Source organism: Diadema antillarum, unplaced genomic scaffold (assembly GCF_040938485.1).
Source record: "Diadema antillarum isolate AM-2024a unplaced genomic scaffold, OU_Dant_1.0 seq00001007_RagTag, whole genome shotgun sequence".
NCBI classification, from domain to species: domain Eukaryota; kingdom Metazoa; phylum Echinodermata; class Echinoidea; order Diadematoida; family Diadematidae; genus Diadema; species Diadema antillarum.
In genome coordinates this window covers 591,460-606,446 of record NW_027271844.1, presented here as the reverse complement: position 1 = coordinate 606,446, position 14,987 = coordinate 591,460, and positions in this window count along the sequence as shown.

Sequence of the window (14,987 nt, the reverse complement as noted above, 5' to 3'; positions counted from 1 at the left end):
ATACGGCGGTAGAAACTCATTCTTTTTTGTTGTTTATTTTATCATTATTTACTAATCTCTTTTCTAACTTACAGGTAGCGGATTTCTTTGCAGGCCAAATTCGGAAATGTAGTGTTGATTATTACTTATACATTTTCTCATGTTGTGACAGTTCTATTGGTTCTCATTAAATCCAAAGTGAGCCAAAACCTAAGAACATTTTCACTTATAATTTCCAAAGAGTATTATGCAGGCACGCAAACTCATTTTATTTGTATTTCATTTAAATGTATAATGGGTAAGAGGGTATGAGAGAGAATGGAAAGTGCTGAGCTATGAAGTAAAATGGTAAAGTAAAAAGTTTGTCAGATAGTATTACAAAAGAAACTCATTCTTTTTTGTTTGTTTATTTTATCATTATTTACTTATATCTCTTCTAACTTAAAGGTAGTGGATCTCTTTGCAGCCCAAATTCGAAAATGCCTAGAGACAGCTAGTAACCAAATATGCTACTATAATTTAATAAATAAGAAATAACCATTCCAGTATGTATCTTAGTGTGCACAGTAAGACAGATCAAATCAAATAGGAAACCATCTGAGCACTAAGCCTGAGGTCTAAATTTGCACTCAACTTCTTCCAATGGCTAACGGATGTTTAATTTTTGAATTTCACTGACCTCCAAATTTCACAAAGAAAACCTTCTTAGCATGATGGTTAATATGACATTTGACTGATATTGGAGATGTTTGCGAATCGGATCTACTACCTTTAATATTATTAAATCTAAAATGATTATTTGAAAGTTCGGAAATGCTGGAAATATCCTACCACAAGGAGGCAAAATATAAATGGTTCACATTTACAATTCATTTTGTTTTAAAAATTTCTTATTTATTTTCGTTTTTGACAAACTCGCATACCAACGGCTGATATACTGTATAGTAAAGTGAATGTTTCATCTTCCAAACAGCATCCAATGGGATGGAAAACTCCAACTGAAAGGTGGACACCGTGACTATACTCGCTAAAGAAAACGCGTAATAGGGGTCGTTTTTTCTCACGGATTAGATGGAAAGTGTGATGTACGAGGGTATATAATCAAAGGGTATCAAAAAGGCCGAAATTTGGGAAAATGGTATATTGTTCAATCATGATGAAGTACTTCTTTAGGGTGCAGGAAACATTTAAGGAATACTTGTTTTTAAGGCCCGAAAAAATCATATGATCATTACTCGTTTAGGGGCCATTTTGAAAGTCCATGGTGTCCACCTTTTAATTGTCGCTACCCCTCCCGGGACAGTATCAAAGGACCGTTTTGTTAATTAACGCAATCCCCCCTTCCTTTAAAAATCCTAGCTTCAGGCCTGCTAACGCGGGTATACAATAGAAAAAAATAAAAGTTAAAACAACACCAGGAAAATCACTATTCTCAATTTTGCGGCGCGCTACGCGCGCAGAGTCTCGAACGCAATTAAACTTTGCAACTTCCTGGCAAAATGAGTTTTTAGTATTTCCTAGATGAAATACCGTAACGCCATTGCATGCAACAGATAAAAATACAAATTTCCTCGAGACTTTAAAACGTCATTAAAACAGTCAAAATTCACAATTTGCGGCGCGCTTCGCGCGCAAATTCTTATACAACTTTTGTAGTTAGGTCGTCCAAAGAATATATATATATATATATATATATATAATTGTGTGTGTGTGTGTGTGTGTGTGTGTGTGTGTGTGTGTGTGTGTGTGTGTGTGATCATTGGTATTGGTACCGAAGGTCCGTTTTTTTAGTGACCGCACCCCCCCCCCCCCCCCTTGAAAAATCCTGGCTACGGGCCTGTGTACTGGGTATAGTTTTCTCATCCATCAGTGACTACACAAGAACTTTTCAAAATCGTATAACTTTTTAACGGATTGTCTGTTTTCCTCAAACTTTCACTGATGTGTTCTACATATATTGCTGCACAATCACAATCCAGGTGTACAAGAAAGTGAACTTGTCCTTTAAGTAATTTGATTTTCATCTCCTAGGGTTGTGTCTTTCTTTAAAAAAATAGGAACGATTTGTTTTCTTCATATCTTATTGTTTTGTTTCTATGAGGACATTCACCTGTACAAAAACAGCTCATAAAAAAACCCACAAACGACAACTTTTACTATTTGGAGTATATTTTATGCTCTTTATGGGTGTCTAATGGTCTCATCAATTGTCCAACGTGAGGTAGCATAGTGGTGTGTGGGCAGATGTGATAATGATTGTGGTATAATGTGTGTGACGGGGGGGGGGGTGGTGACAGCGGGCATCAAGAGGACACTGAACTGGGGTAAAAATGAACTCGTGTAATCGTGCATGCAGTAGTGCTGAAAGTCGAGGTTCAAGGCTCAGTTGGTGGTTATGTCTCTGCCTTTCATTAAAAAATCTCTCAAATTTTTATTCTCTTTTGCTTAAATACTGATTGCCTGATGTTTTCACAATTTCCTCCCGTAGTGTGTGATAAAATGTGTGTTCTGTACTATTGCGCATGTGTTAATGTAATTTCTTGATTGTGCCTACATTATGCTGTGTAAAGGGCTATCTCCCCCACAAGGCCTCCAAGTCTTTTTGTTAAGTTCTCTGTTCACATTTCACGTCGACAAAGGCTCAATTGCAGATTGGTAGAAAGAGATGACTTAGTGTATTGTATTCATTGTATTTGTTTTATATTTTACATTTGAAATGGAAATGAATAAAAGAAATGGAACGAAACGAAACAAAAATAATGCACAGGGTTCAGGCTCATCAAAGACCACAGCCCCCAACACTAGTCAATGAGAATAATAGACGAACTCGGTTTGGGTGCTGCTTTTTCTGGTATTTTCTAACTGGGTGCTTTAGAGAAATATAACAAATTAAAGATGATTTGTGCACAGACATAACAACACTCCTGGCTCATTGCATAACCCATTGAAAGTGCGTTTTCTTCTTCTTTGGAAGCCCCGAAATATGAACGCCATACGTTAGAGTGCTCTGAAGTCGGATTCATCTACTGAATAGCTATATGCAGTGAGCAATGTTGTGTGCTATCATGCCGTCACCTCTGTAGAGAGGAAAACGTACCTGTCTCTCTGATATGATATAAAATGGAGGTACTGTGTGTGAGAGAGTCACAACCCAGGCACGTATAAAAAAGATCCTGCTTCATTCATTCATCGCAAAGAGCACACAAAATTCATACAACAGGTCCCCACGGAAGACCAGCAGCGTCATAATATAGTGCAGCTTATCGACCCTCTGTTGTCTTGTGTACGGAAAATGATAACACACAGACAAAAAAAAAACCCAGCAACAACAACAACAACAACAGAAAACAAACAAACAAACAAACAAACAAAACAAAAACAGCATGTTGATATAAACCAATATCGCAAGATCTGAAAAACTCACATCTGTTTTAATGCAGAAGATATTAAATTTTCGTTCAATCGTACGCAGAAAAGGTAATGTACAACGGACTGGAGATATTCTGGAATAAAACCATGGCATCTAGTGAAGATTATCAATGTTATGTGAATTTTTTCCCCCACTGGGATACTTATTATTCTACATCAGACATATATTCATCTGTACACGTAATACATCATACTATTTCAAATAACATCATATTATATTAATGTAATATTATGTGAATTGGTAAAGTTTTTTAAAATGTTGATAGTGTTACAAATCATTCGTGCACTTTTTCTACATTAAAGAGAGGGATTTATGGACAAGGTTACCATGGGAACGAATGCATAATGGATTACCGCGGTCTGTTCCATTGTTTGACTCTCTTTATAGGCAAATCGCGGTGGTAGATCGGTTTGCGAGCTCTCAGCCGACCGCATGCTGATGTTAGTCCAAAGTAAACAAAACTCTATTACGATGTATCTATCTTTGTAACAATCTTTCTTGTATGTGTGTGTGTGTGTGTGTGTGTAAGTGTGTGTTTGTGTTTGCGCGCCCGCGCGCCCCTGTCATTGCCTGTGTGTAAAGAAAAGGATAGGTAATTATGCAAGGGCGGAGTTTTGTTTTTTTGTTTTGTTGTTGTTGTTGTTGTTGTTTTTTTTTTTTTTTGGGGGGGGGGGTATAGTTCATAGTAAAATCGTATAGTATTATGGTTAGGAAGGATGTTAGGTTACCTCGGGAAAACTGTTTTAGGGGATGGGTTTTATATTTGAGATGTAATATACTTCCATTCTTATTTCTTCGGTAATTGCTGTACTATTGCCATTTTATTTGTTATATTGAAACATGAAAATGTATAATTATTTCAGTAATCATTAAAAGAATAATTATCTCATGTTTGTACAGCAATAAAAAAGTGAATTGATGCTTCTTGTATTATTTGATTGGAAGTGAGTAAATATCATTTGAAAAAAAAATGTAGGGCTATGTGTGTGTGCTAGTGTGTGCCTATATAAACCAGGGTGTTTCACTTACGTATAATCATTGTCTTTTTTGTTTGTGTGTTTTTTTTATTTTAAAGAAATAATGCTCAGCTGTAGGCTGTCGTGTAATTTCAAACGCTCTCGTAAATTTTATCTCAAATTTCAGAGAGCAGCTAAGGGAGAAAGCCGAGGGTATTCTGCCGAAAGTTAAGAGTACTCAAGACAACCTTATATCCCCCGGCATTGTGCTTTTCTTGTATCTAATTGCAGATTATTCCCCTGCACCAACGACGGCAAGTATATTCATGCACCACTTTTATGAGTGAACAAAGTATTGTATGGGAACAATAAACACATACACAAAAAAAGCTTTGTAACTTTTTGCAGGCAGAAATAACATAAACACGTTAAAAAGAGATATATAATTATTTATATCAATGAACTAACCATGTCCTCATTATAAATGGAATACAGGCTTGTGTGTGTGTGTGTGTGTGTGTGTGTGTGTGTGTGTGTGTGTATGTGAGTGTGTGTTTGTGTATGCTAAAAAACGCTAAAATTGAATCAATGAAGTATGCTTAATGAGATTTCACAGGCCTTTTGTCATGCTGTGTGATTTGTACGATTGAACAGACGTTTTTCAGTCTGATCACGTTAATCAAGGTAAATTTTGTATTGCAAGACATGTCTAAGTTTGTATCGTAACACTGTGACATAGGCCTACATATTTGTAGGCTTTTGTATATTTTTTTTGTTTATTTGTATGTATCTACATGAGAATCATTGTTTGTATTCGTTTTATTGTGCACATGATGGTAATATCGAACGAAATTTGCATAAAGGATGTCAAAAACTTTGGTGTTTTTACCGGCGCTTTTATCACCACAAAAGAAAACGGGAAAACATCCAAGAGTACGTTGACTATACATTTCAACTATATTTTCATGTTCCATCATCTTTTCATTCTCTCTCTTCTCTCTTTTTTTTTTTTTGGTTTTATTTGTATGTGATCACTATCTTAAATCAGCAACGTGTATTTCACCTCTCACTCTAAATAACGAAAAATCATGAACATAAATTAGATGAACATAAAAGCACGATCAATGTGTTATGTGTTCCTTTCTCTCATATGTTTCATGAGCAGAGATTATCATGTGTATTATGTGTTCATATAATTGCATACATTTATGAACGCAATCATGATCATTAAGACCATCACTACTACTTTTCTCATAAGTATTAGCAGTACAGTTGTATCCGCATTGTGTTTTTAGAATTAGTCAGTGAAATTAGGTCTGAAAGCAGCACGGGGCCCTACATAAATCATCATGGGTACACGCAGGCGCAGACCTTCAAAGTATGCTCTAGCATGCAAGCTACCTTATTCCCCGCAAAATCTGATAATATATCACCTGTCAATTTACAAACAATCATCGCCTCGTATATACATTTCGTAGACCGATCACCGCCTACATAAATCTTTAGGCCGATCGAATGGCGTATCGCCGATACGACGTTGTTTGCTCAGCATATAACGGGCCTTCCGTTGCTCTCTCTCTCGAAGCGTACGTGTCGGGCGACGCTACCTGAGCGGTTATGCCCAACGTTTGATTATGCCACAATCGCTTCTGTGGTCGCCCAGGGGAACATGAAAGGATAAAACAAATCTCGGGTACTCAAACTGTCTAAATTCATTCGTGAACTCAAGAAAATGAATGGATTTATAGAGCTGCGTTCATCTATATCTCTTCAATTTAAAACTATTACACCTGTATTAACAGAACGATATAGGTTACCTCCAGACTCATGTCATGCTTAGTTTGACTAGGAATGTTTTCAAGATGACAGCGAAGATATTACCAAATGAAGGGGAACATAGCCACTGTAAGAGACAAAATGAACTATAAATACTATTGTATTTTGGATGAAAAAAAAATTACCCTCTAGTGATTGGTTGAATGAGCGTCACGTGATTATCGGTATTGTCTGCTATGACAGAATGTTGGCATGCTTGACACGACGTCTCATACTCTTTGCAAAATGACGTTATCTTTATGACAACATTTTCCAAGTACATGTAGTATTGCTATTTGTTGCCACAATGCAATTGTGACATGACATCACAAAACAATTCTGACATTGCGCGCTGCTTCGTCTCGCTCTGTGAAATGTAACATTTTCTAACGAAACAATTGTGACATCACAAAGCAATTCTGACATCGCGCACTGCTTCATATCGTCACCCAGCTAACATTTGGACGTTTTCTGAACGTTCTTGAAACCTTCCAAGTTCGTTATTTGGACATTTTGTCAACGTTTCCATAACGTCTTTTTGTGGAAGGTTTTTGACGTATTTAAAACGTTTCAAATGGACGTTATAAAAACGTTTTTTAAACGTTTAAAAAACCAATAAAAACCGTTCGGAATTTTTAAGGATCTGCAGAAAACTTTTTGAACTTATAGACGTCAGTAAAACCTTTTAAGAATATTCAAAACGTTCTGTGGACGTTCTGCGGACGTCCAGAAAACCTTTGAAAACCGTCTAGAACGTTCAAAAAACGTTTTTAAGAACGTCTAAAAAAGTCTTAGGAATCGTTCCAGAACGTTAAGAGAACCTTTCATATCCATCTAGAACGTCCAGAAAACCTTTTATTGGGTATTTAAAAAAATATATATAGTTAGGATTAATGTACCCTAATCCTAATCCTATATAACCCTATCCTAACCTGTTCTTAATGTCCTACCACCTATACCTATCATTCCCAATTGATGAATCTGTATCACATTCTTTTACATACCAGCAAAATGTTGCAATGAATGAAGACATGGTTACTAAATTAAATCACACACCCCTTAATTAGGCCTATTAACACATGAAAATACCTCTTCATAACATAATTTGAAATTGTGAATGACTGAACAATAACGTAGGTAAGTTTATTTTTAACACAGAAAATGTGAACCCAGCGTAAATCTTTAGATTTCAATGTCTTTTATGTATTTCCGCTTATTTCAAATCTTATACATGTATTTTCTAATTTGAATATTCATAAATAGGCATGAATATTAATGATAAAGAAACCAATGACGAACACGTAGCGGACCACATAAAAGCGTTTTTAAACGTTCATTAAAGACGAGGTCGACGTAGCAGACCTAATAAAAACGTTTTGTGGACGTTTATAAAGGACGAAGACATAGCGTGATGTTTTTAAAACGTTTTCCAAAAAACCTGTGCTTTGCGGTAAATGCTAAGTCCCAACTTTGACGTTGTATGTACGTTTTAAAAACGTCCATTTTATACGAAGACATACGGAACCTCAAAAAAAAAGTTTAGGAAACGTTCTGAAAACGTTATGTGTTTTCTGGGCACTATTATGAAATGTACGAATGTCTTAAAAAAAGCAATCGTGACATTACAAACATCGCACAATATCCACTGGTTCGTAACGTCTTATGATACATGCATTTTGTAACAATTTCTAACAAAACAATTGTGACATCACAAATCAATTCTGACATCATGCGCTGCTTCGTATATGGTCAGTGTAGGATCCCTCCACAACGTCGCAACCACCACACGATTTGTCACATTACATTGTCCCCTTCTTTCGTTAAGATTTTTGATAAAAAATATGAAACAAATAATACATACTCTGCCTCGATGCCTCCAAAAGTACAATTCAAATACTACTATTTTAGAGTCACCTCTGCCCATAATTTTAACCAGAAACTCTCAAGGCAAAGTATGATATTTGAATTCCAGTGCGTGGACACACACGCAAACACACACACACACACACACACACACACACAAACATAAACACACATATCTACATTTGGCTTATTTGTGTTAAAAGCAACAAAATTGCGCTAATGTCTTCGCGTCATGATAATATCCACAGTACACTTGGGCATCGCATGCCAGAGACCCCCATCGATCGATCATGATGGCAAGTGCTGATTGTCACGTGACCAATCTGGTTGCATTTCAACAAAGAGAGCCAATGAATCACTAGATTCCGACCCGCGTATAAATACACACATCCCTTACCGCATTCGTCGACTACGCGTCAATCGCATGCTTCTCATTCATATCGATTTGTCTCTATTACGCGGGGTTTTAAAGATAACGCATTACGCATTGTAATAACCGTGTTTTACATTGGCAGTACAGTCTTCACATATCACATTGCATGGCAAGACAACGCAATTCAGTTCAACACTTCAATGGAATTATTTCTTATCATAAACGTTTTCCCAGCACATCACAGTGGCGGATCCAGGGGAGAGCGCATCGGGCGCCCTGCCCACCTTTATTTCTTGTTAAAACAAAAGAAATAAAAAGAAAAAAATGGGGAGGGGTGCATGCGCGCCCCCTCTTTACGGAATTTCTGGATCCGCCCCTGCATCATGACATTAGAGGATTCATATCAAGAGAAGTTATGGGCGCAGTGCAAAGATCTTTCATACAAATTTCCGTCTCATCCCGACGAATTTAATGATCTTATTTTGCAAGAAATGGAAAGTGGGGTTGGTAGGGGGTTGGGGGATGGGGAATTACTTGGAAGCAAAGCTTGCTAAATACTGCTGATGATGAAAGTGAATTGTTGATTTCTGATTGTGAAGTCTAGCATCTGCGAGACCGGAAGCCCCGCGGCCATGGACACTTGATATACCTGCTCGGTATATCCTATAAGAATACATGCTCAAATGCGTGCAGTCCGCATGCTCCATTAGACAAGGGAGGTTGGGGAAAAGGAGACTGACTCGAACGTACTTGTTTGCATTGAAAATGAAAGAAAAAAAACGCAACAACAACCTCAACGCAGACAATCCCCTTCTCGGCTCTCCATAATAATAGCTCCATCCGGTATATACCATCAATGTCATTTCGCTGCGTTACCTTAAAAATATTATTCAGTTCATCGTATTGTTTGATATGATATCACGCGTGTCTTTGTACGCGAATACGCAAACTAATTGTGATCAATCTTTTTTTTTTTTTACTTTGTTGTTCTTGATTTTTTTTTTTTTGACGAGTAAACCGAATCGGAAAAGGTACATTTGCTTGCTGCAGTGGTAGGAATACAGCCCATTGAAATTACAATTAGTGAACAGACTCAGTGCTCATTGCTTTGTAAGAAAAAATAAACCGGGAGTGCTTGATAGTACGTGGGGCAATATACAATTATGATGCCTGCCAACTAGCTGAACAAAATCGCTTCATACAAAAACAAAAACAAAAACTTCTCTTGAGTGACAATTGCGATTATTTTTTTTTCTTTTTTCTTTTTTTTGGGGGGGGGATTTGCAGGTGCATGTGTTCCCTCTTTAATACACGCAATGTATAAATCTCTAATATTTTTAACCGTATCATTGTTATCATATATTGAGTCATATTGTTATTATTGCAAGAACGACAATGGTTCATCAGCCTACAGCATGTGGCTTATCCGACCCCAAATCTGCATTAGAGAAGAATTTGCTATGTGACTGTATAATTGTATTTTTTTTTCTCTATGTTTCGGTCATTATTGTACCCGTGCTCCCCATCTTAATCTTTAACTCGATTTTAACTGGGACCTACGCCCGACAAGCTCGCTTTTAAGTAGGTTCCTTCATATTTCTTTAGCATCCATTCACAGATTCAAAACTTCATAGATTGACCACTATATGTTTTATATATTTGCAATATTTTATGTATGTCTCCAGCTTGATATCATGTACTTCATTTAATTTTGTTATATTTGATGTATTTTTTCATCGAGAAATATGAAAATAAATCGAAATTGAAATTGAAATTGAAATTATTCACTTATCTTATTTTGTGGGAACATGTGAGTGAAATTGATATTCTGAACACGCTGATGACTTACGTTATAAATGGAACAATCGTGACGCCAGCAGAGAGAAATAGAGACCTGCGTGTGTTTCTGTGCTTGTTTCGGATGTAATTCACGTCACGTGGTTTGCGGCATCTTTCAGTATAATATTATACTAGTGAGCCTAAATATTTCACTTTAAACCCATCATGATCGCCACCGCATATGAAGTAGGCCTACCGATTTCTATTTCAAAATATGCCATTGGTTGTTGAAGCACTGGTTTCATTTTTAAGAGCCTAAATATGTACATATACTATGTATGTATACATACAGGCACACATCGTTGCCTTGTCGTGACTGAAATCCCTCATTCTTTTATGATCCTATAAGGGGCATTTTTATAACACGCTTTGCACTGGAAACTTGACGTAGAAACATCAAGAAATATATAGCAGGAAAAAAAAAACCAAAAAAAAAAAAAACCAAAACCAAACAAAAACAACAGGCACTCAACAAAACCCTAAGTTGTCAAACTTACAATTAAGCTCACACAAAGTGCAAAGAAAATTGATACATGTCTGAGGTCTTCAAACGGTATAAAGTGTAATTATTCAACCCTACCTTTAGGTCCAAACATGATTTTTGACCATTTTGTGATTGTGATTGTTCTTTAGAATCAAAATGTAACAAATTAGTGATTGAAAAGCGCGTAGAACTTGCTACGCAAGTTAATCAACGGTATCATGCAGTGCTGCTTATTTTTTTTTTTCAATGTCCGGGGGGGGGGGGGGGCGGGGGGGGGGGGGGGGGGGCAAACCACCTAACAAAAATACTAGAAAGGGTAATGCAACCCGAGTGGGAGTGACCGCTCGCTTCCAGATCACTGCGCACAGGTCGTCTGATGCACCGACGACGCCACGCCACGCCGATAGCCGGAGTCGATGGCGGGAGACTAATTGAAATTTGCGCGAATAAATGCACCAGCATGTTTGTTTGTAGTTCGCTACACGTTTGTTTTCTCTCCCTCTCATCCTCCCTTGTTTATTTTACGTGAACTTCGCACAGGATCTTTTTTTTATTATCTATTATCATAGGGGGAGGGGAAGGGGAGGGGTGGGGGACCAATCGTTCTGGATATCAAAGCAAATGCGTGATGCTTGTTAACTGGAGCGTCGTGATCTAGCAAGAAAGTACTCACACATCCAAACACGCACACAAGCACGCACATACACACACACACACACACACGCACACACACACACACACACACACGCACACATACACTCAGACGCATCGAATGCATGCGGCCTTACAGGCCCTCCTAATATCTCCTGTAAGACCATTTCCATTGTGATGATTTCTGCTGATGTGAAAAGGTCTTCGTATCACATAGAATTGAGGATTTGTAATCAAGATAGAAATCAAAACGAAGCTATTTAGCATACATATATAAAGATTTTTTTTTCACCGACTAAGCTCCAATCCTTGGATAAAAATTGTTCAAATGTCATGATGAGGTTATCAACAATACAGTCAGATAGAATAGCAGTAGGGCCTACTTGGGGGATTTGCATTTTGTCAAGCTCACGATAGCAAGGCAGGCTCCAAAGTAACATTTCCACATATTTCATTGCCTTAAACAGAGTATTATGAAGGCTCAATCCAGGAACATTCTCGACGTAGATACGACTTTGTCACAATTGAATTGAAACATTGCCAGTTGGAGCATTAGTTCCGGTAATGTGGAGGACATCACAAGCATTGTGACGTCTCTCCCCCCCCCCCAACTTGATCATTATACCACTTTACTATACTGTTCTATATTAAGTCAAGTTTTTCGAACAGATCTGCCGACTTTTTTCCATTCTCTTCCGAAATATCTTTCTAAGTGCTTTATCTCTATATGCCTTTGAAAAGACGAAATAAACGAGGAGGATAATTTGAAGTATCGCGTTTACAAGCTAAATTTTCATTTTTTTCTTCTCTTTAGATACGTCTCTTTGCTCCCCCATATATACAGAGGTGTGAAGCAAGTAAACATAATGAGTTTATTTCCTGAGTTTGTCTCCTACCCCCCCCCCCCCTCCCCACTCGCCATCGCCCCTTCGCACTCACTGACTTGTTCAAATAAAGGTGGCTATAAAGCCGGGAACGCCCCTCACGACGAAATGTTCTGCGCGCATTCAAACTGCACGTATCTCACGTAGATATGAACACCGTGAACTGGTTTACTAGTACACAGCACCACGTGTTGGCCACTCCGACCATCTACATTCATCCCGCGCAATTCACATGAGCGGTGTACATGATTGACATATTATTATCTGAATAACGGAAGAACAAATAAAACAACAATAACAACAAAATACCGTCCCCACGTAATGTGCATAATGAACAAGGGGGAGGGGTGTGGATGCGGTAGCTCCGTCTATAAACCACTCAGATTAATTATCCTTGGTGCTACAGATTGCATGCATTTAAAGAGTAGAGCGGTATTTTTTTTTCCAGTAGCAACGGCTTTGTTGGTGGTAGTGCAGGGCTACCTTGGAGCGGTAGGTCAAACCTGGCTTCCATATTAAACAAGTACCTATCTAGCTGTTGAGGTCAGCTTATACTACAGGTACGGGTCTGTTTATGCCTATATATGTATGTATGTATATATATACATATTATCATTATATACTTGATGTAACATTCTATAAGCTGGTACATAATTTTATAGTTATCTGCATATTGGCTTATATGAATGTAATATATATCTACACATACTATAAATATATAATATAATGTATACCGTAATAATGATTTATTGATTGATGAAATTCCGTTAACCAGTAGATTACTTTGGAAATTGAGTTCAAATGTTAAGCTAACAAAATTGTCACGTGTAATCGTTGTATTACCTGCATGCTTGTCTTCTCTTTTGATGCATCATTATATTACATTGTTAATTTCATATTGTTGAGTCACTTCCAGCCAGGCAACCTGTTGCTATGGTTATATCCCCGCCAGTGGAAGGATGATAGTGCGTATAAAAGTACAATAGTGTTAACACACACACACACACACACACACACACACACACACACACATGCACTCGTTTTCACGCGCGTCTAACACCCGCCGTGCAGGGCGGACCGATAATTGCAATCCAAACGCCAATTCATCAAGAAAAGATCTCATTCACGCCCTGTTACTAGCCTGTGAGTGATCGCCCATTTGACGAACGGTGGCGTGACAACATAGAGTAGGCAGGTGACTGAAAACTGGCAATGTCACCGCATCATTAAGATGTATTCGACCACACCAAGGTTACAGGCGCTCGCTTATAGCTGAAGTATGTTTTAGCTGAAGAGTCAAACCTTTGAAAACATGCTGAATATCCTCCTAACGAGCCACTTCCGATATGAAGTTAGAAACACACGCGTGAAAAAACATCAAAATTTCATGTGTAAACAGTCATGTTCACATACAGTCATACACACACCCACACACATACACATACAAATGAACAATATTAGTAGACAAAAATGGACATGGAAAAAACGATGAAATAAGCAGACACATACACTATTCGTGCATATATACATATATATACATATATATATATATATATATATATATATATATATATATATATACAAGTGTATATCTTACACATACATGTGTGTGTGTGTGTGTGTGTGTGTATGCCTAATGAATTAATTGCATATACAGACAATGGCGATTTAGTAATAGTCAATGTGTCGGTTACTGGATGTTTAAAATTTTCATACAATGGTTAAAATCAGATCTTGCATTGATATGGATATCACTTTTGATCTTCAATTGAATGACCTTTTTGGGGGTTTTCTTTTCGTAGTAAGATTGTCTTGCTTCTCGGATCTGATCAATTTAATCCAATCTAACTTCATAAAACGATACAAGTGCGCCTCTGCAATTTCATGCCGACACTCCCTGCCTGTTTTTGCTGTTGCTTTGTACGCTATTCGATTCCTTCAATCGCCCTGCTATGCAATATAGAGTGATGCATAGATACGAAATTCCAATCAGAGTGGTGACAGCCTGTTGAGCAGCTTAGCCCTTTGAAATCGAAAGAGAAGAGAATGAAAGAAGAACTTGTCTTTCATTTTCTTTTCTGTATGGAGTGTGTCATATTCATGTACAAATACTCCCTGGGGAAATATTAGTTTTCAGGAGCATCGGGTGAATAAGAACAAAGGAGCTGCCCTTCTGTGAACTTCCCCCTTCTCAACATCAAAATCTCGGCGGGATGTATTGTGATTGCCTCTATTTGGCGCCAACGCCAGGTTCAAGAGCAATATCCATGGCAACAGTGCAGACTTTTGACATTTTCCTCATAATCCCCCATCTTTCCCTCAGCGCACTGTCATACATATTATGAACTTTTTTTTCGTGCCTTCGCCAAGCTAAATTGGATCTGGTTCAACTGCAATAAAAACGAATTTCGTTTGCGCTTCTTGTCCTGAATTACAATACGTTATGTGATATGCTTTAGCAATCCATGCGAGTGAAATATGCCGTATGTACGTTTTATCTAAGAATTGAGATAAAGTATATCATCATAGCTCACTTTCACATCCAAACAAGACCAAAAAAAAAAAAAGGAAACTGAAGAGGGCATAAAGTATTTCAGGAGATTGTAAGGTTGGTAATATCTAGTAAAATCTTTATGATTTTATAAAAGCGATGATGTCAATCGACACGGTTTCATTCATCGTTATATCTTGAGCTGAAAATCTATGTTGGCAT